The sequence below is a fragment of the Pezoporus occidentalis genome, unplaced genomic scaffold (assembly GCF_034315485.1).
Source record: "Pezoporus occidentalis ecotype Australia unplaced genomic scaffold, CSIRO_AGI_Poc_V1 ctg38, whole genome shotgun sequence".
NCBI lineage: Eukaryota > Metazoa > Chordata > Aves > Psittaciformes > Psittacidae > Pezoporus > Pezoporus occidentalis.
The window spans coordinates 3,750,601-3,759,968 of NW_026915702.1; the positions used below are offsets into that span (position 1 = coordinate 3,750,601).

Consider the following 9,368-nt stretch of genomic DNA (forward strand, 5'->3'; position numbering starts at 1 on the left):
CCCTACTCCTGGAGGGACGGAGAGGAGAATCGAAAAGAATGCAACTCCCACAGGTTGAGATAAGAACAGTTTAGTAACTAAGGTATAATACAAATCACTACTGCTACTACCAATAATAACAATGATAAAGGAAATAACAAGGGAAGAGAATACAACATCTCACCACCAGCCGACCGATAACTCACCCCCCCAGCCCGACCAAGCTCTGACCAATACCTCCTCCAACCCTGCAGTCTCCCAGCCCTTCCGGCTAACTCCCAGTTACATCCTGGGCATGACATGCTGTGGTATGGAATACCTCTTTGGTCAGTTTGGGTCAGGTGTCCTGTCTCTGCTTCCTCCTGGCTTCCCCTCCTCCCTGGCAGAGCATGAGGCTCACAAAGTCCTTGGCCAAACCAAAACATCGCTATCAGCTCTGTTCCCAGGCCGAAAGTCAAAACACTGCACTGCACCACCTACCAAGAAGGAGAAACATGACCGCTAATGCTGAACCCAGGACAATACCCCACCTGACCCAGCAGTGATCTAGCCCTTCTGGGTAACTCCCCCCAGTTTTACATCCTGGGCACGATGTGCTGTAGTATGGAATACTTCTTTGGCTAGCTTGGGTCAGGTGTCCTATCTCTGCTTCCTCCCAGCTTCTCCTCCTCCCTGGCAGAGCATGAGATTCAGAAAGTCCTTGGTCATACTACACATTACTTAGCAACAACTAAAAACATTGGCATTATCAGTGCTGTTCCCAGGCTGAAAGTCAAAAACACAGCACTGCACCAGCTACTAAGAAGGAGAAAAAATGACTGCTACTGCTGAACCCAGGACAGTCCTAAACTCTTAAGTATTTATCTTCTCAGTAAAAGCAAAGAACAGAAATAGGTGTCTTCTGAGGCCTCCAGAGGGAGATCCTATTCACTTAAGTCAGGCACCTTGCGTATTCTAGATCCTTCACTGGAAGTATTTGTACCTTAACTCCTAAATATCTTTTTATATGTTCAATTTCTGTATTAACTACTTCTTTGAAAGAGTGCTCCATTAGAGACATAAAATGTAGGCACAAATTAAATGTCCAGTTTTGATGGATTTGTGTCCCTGTATCTGCATGAATAATCTGAAAGCCGAAGTGCCCACAGATGTTCTGTTAGCATAACCAGAGTGATTCCAGAACTTTCAGGTTAATCAAATATTGATGTGTAATTAGCAAGCACACTGATTTGGATGTTAATCTCAGAAATGGCATCAATCAGCAAATCCAACCATCTAATCAATATGCATTTTTCTGAAACCCTGCTCATTTGTGCTCTATCCTCAAGTTCTAATAAAGTAATAACAAATCTTTTGTGGATATAAAGCCTATAAATACATTTAATCTGAAGGTTATACCAGAATATGTTGAATTTTTATTGTCTTTCAGAGTGAAAATATTTGTCTGTGCAGAATGCCAGTTTACTCTTGAATTGGTTAGAAATGCCTTGGCATTACTGCCAGTAACACCAGCTTTACAATGACAATAGAGCAATTTTAAGCCTCTCTTTTTGATAAAGCTTTTCATTTTCAGGGTAAGGTTTAGAGGTTTTTTTTAATATGACATTTTATCAGTGCTATAGAGCACACAGTATTATATCACCAACAAAAGGAATAGAAAGTCAACGTGGGATACATGGCATGTACAATGTAAGCAATACAGCACTCAGGTTGTGCTATAGTATACATGTATCCAGATGCTGCTTTAAGAAATCTTGTAGCTAAAAAAGGCAGTCTTCAAGTTACACAGTTGCCTCTTTTGGTGCTATTCACATCTATTTTATGTGTTTAAGTTGGGTGTGAAATGTGTGGGAAATTTTAGGCATTTAATGAAGTAATATGCGCCCACCTTCTTCTGCAGCCAGGGGAGAAAGGTTTTAGATACAGATTACCATTAGATCAACTCAAATCTCTCCCTAGGATTCCTCAAAAATGAGGAAACTCATGTTTCTATTTTGCCTTTATAGAGATTGATCTCTTCCGAGGAAGAGTTATGCTGGTGGATATTGGTATTTATGTTGAATAGCTCCCCCTTGGACTTAATCCTATGGCAAATTTAGGACTCTCTAATCTTTTTAATGTATCTGGGAATGAATGAAGAGAATATAAAGAACGTTCCTAAACCATGGAGTCCATGGAGAATCAGAGCAGCTACAAGTCCTCCTCCTTTTACTTTCTTCAAAGAGAAGATAGGGTTCGCATTCTGTGCCAGGAAGGGGGATATGATTCCCCCAAGGCAGAACTTGGTGTCCAGCCATGAAGCAATAAACCCAGTAATCAACAAATTCATTCATCAAGCAGAGATCATACTGAGCACAAGTGCAGTTGTTTCACAATCTGTATGTTTCTATGCAACCCTCTTGCCTACAATCAAGGAAACCAAAGTACCAAACACAAGACACACAAAGCACCATTACACAGTGAAGAGAGAAACAGGTAATTTCAAATATTTAAATAGAAATAAAACAAAGAATGGTTTCACCTGGACAGCGAAGTCTTATGAATAGGAATTTGTGATTTCCGCATGCAGTGGCCAATGGTTTCACAGCACCCTCATTTCTGAGTCGCAACAGCAGTCATTTCAAATCTGCTCCTGTCAAGCTGAAATTGCTCACACTACTGGGGACTGCTGTAGTCTTTCACTTGCTTTTATTGATTCTTATTGTTACTGAAAATTTGCAAGTCTTCACCACGTTCTCTCAGACTGCAAGATACAAGCCCAGTCTTGGGAAACAGATAAACAGACACCTCACTTGGCTCCAAATCTCATTTGACTAAGAGAAAAGTGAAGAATTTAAGTTCAGTCTGACCTGAGATTTGGGAGGGATGGAGAGGAATAAAGAGCAATCTTCTCAATAGAAACAAATTGAAAACCATGGTTTTATCATTACACATTTCCTTTGGATTTAAAAAGTTTTGTTATGAATACTTAAAAAATTTAAAAAAAAAGAAATAAAAAAAAAAAAAAGAAATAAAAGAGATGGCCAGGAAGCGTCCTATTTTATTGAAAAGGAGAGTAAAGAAATTCACTGCAGAACTGCAGGTTCAGTTCCTTTGAATGAGGAGATTGAAATCCACTGCCTCTGTGTAACCCCACAAGTGCTCAGAGCAGAGTGGGAAGCTTCAGCTGCAGCAATATCAATTGGCAAAGGGAATGGAACTCCAAAAAATCTTTTTCTCATGTTTGTAGTGAAAGGCAACGTCATGGGGTCATTATCTTTTGCTCGTTGTCAGTGAGTATTTTTTATTTTTATACTAAGGAGTACTTCAGAGAGACCTGTTTTGCTCTGCCTCACAGCCTGATGAAGGGAGGAGTCTGTCTCAGAATTTCATAGGGATTTTCTATCATCTACTTTGCTCAAACCAAGGTTTCCAAGTGCAGGAACAGTGCTCTAACTACCAGGCAAGAGGTAGAGCTGTCACATCTTCTCCTTAATGAGTATTCAAAATGCTGTGTTCAGCGCTTCCAGACAAATAAACAGTCATGGAATGTCATTATAATAATGTCATGAATGTATTTACATGCCAATGTATATATTCAGATGGTGTCTATCCTATGGAAAAAAAGGCACAAACCCACAGTTGCTGCCACTTGGCTGTAAGGACTTTTGCATTAACTGTTATCTTTTTTTCTCATTGATATGCTAATCACCCAGTTTAGAGCACTGAGCATCATGCTGAGCAGTGAAAGTAATATGATTCTTCTAGGTGGTATGTTTTTAGCCTTATCTATTAGCTTAATAAAGCCCCTCTTTGTGTATAGCTATGATGGATGAAAAAATATTAAAAGTCTTTGTCTGGATCATGGCATTTCATTTTTCTGATTACTATGGGGAGTTGAGGGGGGGCAGCTTACATGAATGATAGGTAAATGCAATTAAGTAGCTGCTAAAACTTGCACCAAATCCTTTTTCACAAGTACAGAATGTTCCCAAGCAAAATCAAGAAGGAAGCTGTTCATACATTGCGCTAGTAGGACACGCAACAGGATAACAAGTCGCACCTCAGCTCAGTTCCCTTCATTGCTGTTTTCCAGCATCAACCATGCAACATAACTAAGAAAAAGAGCCCTTTCTGGCATGTCTACATGTCATGCTTCAGGGAGTTCCCAGCAACCCAAAGACCTCAGCTCATAGCTGCTGCTTTTGTTTTTTCCAGTTTTCATTTTTATTCATTTCCAGGGCTTTATAAGACTCATACATTTTTTTTTTTCAGCAGCTGAACTACTGTAAATGTTATGAAGAGTTTAATAACAGAGGCTGCTAGGAAAGTATAAAGCATTCTCTCAGAAAACACCAAGCATCATATATTACAGACTGCCAGTGTTGTCATCTATAACATAGATCAAGTGCTCAGGATGACAAAAGCTGGACTCATTGGACCTTCCTGAATATGCTGCACTGTGACAGAATGACAGATTATTCTCTGACATTAAATAGCAAGAAAGAAATCCAAAATATCTCACATGAGGTCATATCCTGAATTTTCTTTTTTGGTGTGTGTGATTTTGCTCTCTCAAATTTACAACTATAGTTTAAAAGAAGGAAGAGAAGAAATAAAAAGTAGGAAAGGAAGCCTGAACAGTGACATCTGAGGTTTTCTTTTTAAAGAATCCATTTTCACCAAAGATCAAAATGAGACTGTTCACTTATTTCTCCCTTTGTAGATGCAGTACCTCTGATGCTGAGGGCATATCATTAGTTCATGGTAAATAGCATTGAAGTGTTGAGGAATTTAGGCTCAAACCTTTGACTCCTGAAACACTTGCACTTCTGTTTACACTTTCTTTCATATTTCACCCTTTAAAACATTCATTTCCCCATCCTGATTTTAAAAACATTCAGTGCTGTTTCCTTGAGTTCTTTTGGCGATCCAGTTATCCTGAGATGCACATAAATTGCACTAAAATCAGTGGACCTCTCCACTGTCTTTGAACTGTAAACTTTTATACTTAACTTGTGGATGGTGAAACATAATTGTTAACTAATAGCCCATAGTTATGTTTTGGGTTTATCAGCTCTTCGCGGCTGTCATGAAGGAAGCTTGTTTCTTTTAGGACATAGTCCCAGTAGAGGACCTTTAAGGCTCTTTCCCTAAGCAGAGTATCAGTAGTTTCATTGCACTTCACATCTGTCATGGTTTAAACCCAGTCGGCCACACACAACGCTGCACCAGCTACTAAGAAGGAGAAAAATTGACTGCTATTGCTAAACCCAGGACAACATCCTATATGTATAGATTCATACCAACAAAATTGTTTATGCAGCTACTGCACTGAGTTCATTGAACACTGACCATAAAGATATTTTCCAGGGAATGCAGCAGAAAGTTACACGCTATTGATGCTAGGTTATGTTTTGGCTGGGCTGAAAAAGAAATAAAGGCTTCAATCTGAAGAAGCAAACCTAAGAACTCCAGGGTTTTGGTGCAGAAGATATGCATTGATCTTTTAAAACTGTGCTGCTTTACACAATCCTATACCCACTTCATCTTAAAAATCACTGTTCAAATTGAAGAAGTGCTGGAAATTACAGCTGAGAGGGTGAAGAAAGAGGCATTCAGCATTTTTAAACATATGTGTTAATCATAAGTCAAAAAAAGGTCTGAGAATTGGTGGCTGCTCAAGGAAGATGATGAGATAGGGAGTAAAGTGTCTGTTTTCTAAATATCTGCTTCATGAAAGCTCAGAAGAACTACTCGAAGTGCAAATGTACAGCTGGCATGTGGAAAAAAGAAGATAAATGGGTATTTTTCTACACTAACACTGAATAAGCCCACTCATTCTTCTGACACAGTGGGAGAGTGCGAAACACTCAGAAGCAGGGTGGACGTGTAAATTTGAACTTGTATTAAAAGAGAAGTCATCATTACGTTTTCCTTATGTTGCCTAATTAACACAATATAAAAGCAAAAAAAAAACATCAAATGGACCTGACAATGCTTTGAAGTATCTTATTATTCACAGTGATTTGTTTATGACTATTTATTTCTCATGTACTAATTTAGACTAGGGATGCACTGATGAGGTTGTTTTATTTCTTCATTTTCTGTACATTAGTGTTGAATGTGCAATGCTACCGGATTTGCATATCCCACATGCCCTTGGTCATCGTGCTTGTAGTAAGCGTGGTTAAAGCCCTTCCCAAATCTTCGCTCAGGAAGCCAAGCCATCAATCCTGAAATGCTACAGCTGGGTGCGATTCTGAGCAGCTTAGTCGGATGAATAAAGTTGGGCATGTTGAAAGGCAAACCCAGTTCTGTGTCTCTTCCTTAATGTGCATATCTCATTAGTCAGAAAGAATTATTCAGAATCAATTAACCAGAGAAATTTTCCTTATATGGTCTGCTTATGCTAATTTATGACAATAGACAGATGCTGTAATTCAGACAAAAAAAGACTGGTTCCAGGCCAAGGAACGTATGTAGCATACAGGTGAGAACACAGCAAAGGATTTAGTTATAATATAGTTATTAAATATAAGATTTAACATTTATTAAACATAAATAATAATCATTATTTCTTACTCTTTCAGTAAAGAAAGCATTTCTTAAGTGTAAAAATTACTTCTGAATAAATTAGAGGGACAGATTTGAAGTATTTACGAATTGAGGAGCTTGCACAAAGCTGGGAGCAGGAAAAATATATCCTTTATAATTCTAAGAGAAAAAAAGATTGTTTCTGGTTTATCTACAGATTTCAATAACCTTTTCCCTAGGACTCCTAGGATTTTTCCAGGCATTCAACATGGCGCAGGAGAATCAAAAGCTGGGGACTTATACTTGGCTTTCCAGATTGTCCCTGAGCCCATTTCTTCACTCTCCCAGTCTGCTTCCCATCATGCTTTTCTTGCCAAGGCTGTAAGCTGTCTGGGAGAACTGCAAACTCATGACCTCCCTACAATGCCGAGTATGTTCACATTGGGGTACTGGTACACAACTAGAATACAAATAATAATGTACCTTTCTCCTCAGCCAGGAGGTTCTTATCATGAGGCATTATATTAAAAACTGAAAGCCTTCGCCAGAAGTTCCTTCACATCATTTTTTCTTATTCCTGAATTAAACTGGATGTGAGTAATAGATTTCATTTTAAGTTACTAAACAGAAATGTTATTTGTGCAGTATTTCATGAGCATGTATTACCAGTAAGTGAAACAGTGAAGCTAAATATGTTGAGAGAAGGGGTGTTTATAAAAGAAATACAGCTGTACTGGCTGTCCAGCTGCAGTAGGAAATGAAATTTCGTCTATCATCTGCACAAAAGGAGGCAAAATCTACCTACCATTATATTCCCCTGAAAGCACGAGTCACAGACCTATTCAGATCAAAATATGGATGTCAGATGGTTAGCCCTCAGGCTGTCTGGCAACCTGCTTGCTGCTCAGAAAGAGGTAACAGCTGCTTTGTATAAGACTAATAAGTATGATAGAAAAGCCCACACTGGCATGCACAGCTGCACAACTGAAGAAAATAGGCAGGGCAGGATGTGTCTGAACCTCAGGAAACAAGTAAATCCTGGTAGTGGGCTTGGAAGCAAGCAAAGTGCTGGGTAGTCCTCATTTATGGAGAATTCAAGGAAGATTCAGTTCTTTTGTTCATTTTAGTAAGGCTATGTTTTTTATTTATTTAGCTTTAAACCCTTTTGAAAATGTAAATCTTTAATATTGTTTTACACTGTCTGCATTATATTTGTGTTGTTATACTGGGGGTTTTAAAATGAGTTAATGGGATTCAGTTGCTGTCTTTGATAATCCCACTCTGCTCTGTAGACAGCTGGTTCTGGGGAGCTATGTAAAGAGGGCCATGGAGCAGAAATTTACCAAGATGCTGCAGGAACATCAGTATCAAAAACCTTCAACTACTGGAAGTGGAAGGTCAGAAGATGGACCAAAAGTTCCTTATTACTCTAGAACGGAGACTTCATGGTTTTCTTTTGAAGTACTGAAAATGAAAGGGTTTGGTGTAATTTTCCTCCTTGAAAAACAAAAGGCGGAGATGAGAGGGGGTGCAGATAATTGCAGTTACTGAATCAATCTGAAAACAGTATCTGTGGATGTACAGATGAGTGGAACAGGAGCAAATGCAACCTGTGGCAAATATGTTGGCTTGTTTTCAAATAAAACCACAACTGTGGGAGCACTAAGAAGGTTTCAAAACTGTGCACTGATCTTACATTAACTGCATTAAAACATGACTGAAAGAAAAAAACAAGTAGATCTGAGATTGGAAATAAACAAAAGCAAGCTTTGATTTATTTTTGAATTCAAAAAGCTTTTCATTATGACACTTTTATAACAGAAGAAGGTTTAAAACCAAAATTTTTCACTCCCTGACAAATATAATGTTTTGTTTAAGCTAAAATGCCTTTTTTTTTTTTTTAGAAAACTGTTGATTCCCCAGGAAGCTAAAGTGAGTCTTGGCTTAGCCTCAAAAGGTGCTTTGTTTTTCCAATGTTCAAAACTTTTAGGGAAAAAAGAATCCTTTATTCACACAGCTGTAGCGAGGCAGAGTGGGAGAAGTGGGTAGCTGATGAGAGGAAATGTACTGAAGTCTTTCCCAAGAGATGGCGCAGCCGATGCGCTTCAAGGTCTATTATGCCATAGCTGTTTCCTTTGTCCTTCCTTGCAAAACAAAGAAATATGCTCCTTCCACATCTTTTTGCTCACCCTGCACACAACCTAAACATGAGGAAGTCATAACAGACCCTTGTAAACTAAGCGCTACATATCTTAGGCCAACCTTGACAGAAGCCTTCAGATGTATTTAGCTACAGCTTTAACAAGACGGAAAGTTGGAAGTTTGTAATTCAACAGTCTGAAGTAAAATGAAGAAATACCAGACCCTCATTAAAAAGGTTAGTTATTCTCACTCCTTTAGAAACCCAGATATAACAACTGCATCTGGCACAACAGCACCTCTGCTTAGGTGCTAGTAAGACACCCAGAGAAGCTTTCTTGATTTGAGGAAAACTTTGGGAATAGAGATCAGGTTCAAAATATAAGACTCAGTGCCAGATGCAAAGATTTAACTTGTCATTTTCTTTTCCATGACTTTCCTTGATTTCTATAATTGATGTCAGATCTCTCAGTAAAATTTAAATCAGCATAAAGAGTGGTTTCACACCTGGGATGACATATCTAGAAATAAAAGTTTTAACATTCAAGTAGTCTACTGCAGGCTTCCCCTCTGACCTCTGGGGAGTTGAAACTCTCCCTTCAGCTTCTAGCCTTTAAGGCAGACACAGTATTGTATTTTCCACCTTGCCTGCCTGGGTTTGGAAGTTGCTTGTAGCAGACAGTATTACAGAAAGTTTCGCATCATCTGTTCCAGAGGGTTAATAGAATCATAGA

The 9,368-nt window shown here is 38.8% G+C and overlaps 1 long non-coding RNA gene across 1 annotated transcript; it reads left to right on the forward strand.

The window, feature by feature from the left end:
* The first annotated feature begins 7,510 nt into the window (after window positions 1–7,510).
* LOC134170572 (uncharacterized) lies at window positions 7,511–8,370 on the forward strand. The gene is made up of 2 exons (XR_009967312.1): window positions 7,511–7,621; window positions 7,788–8,370. It is a non-coding gene; the product is annotated as an uncharacterized LOC134170572 (long non-coding RNA).
* The last annotated feature ends 998 nt before the right edge of the window (window positions 8,371–9,368 follow it).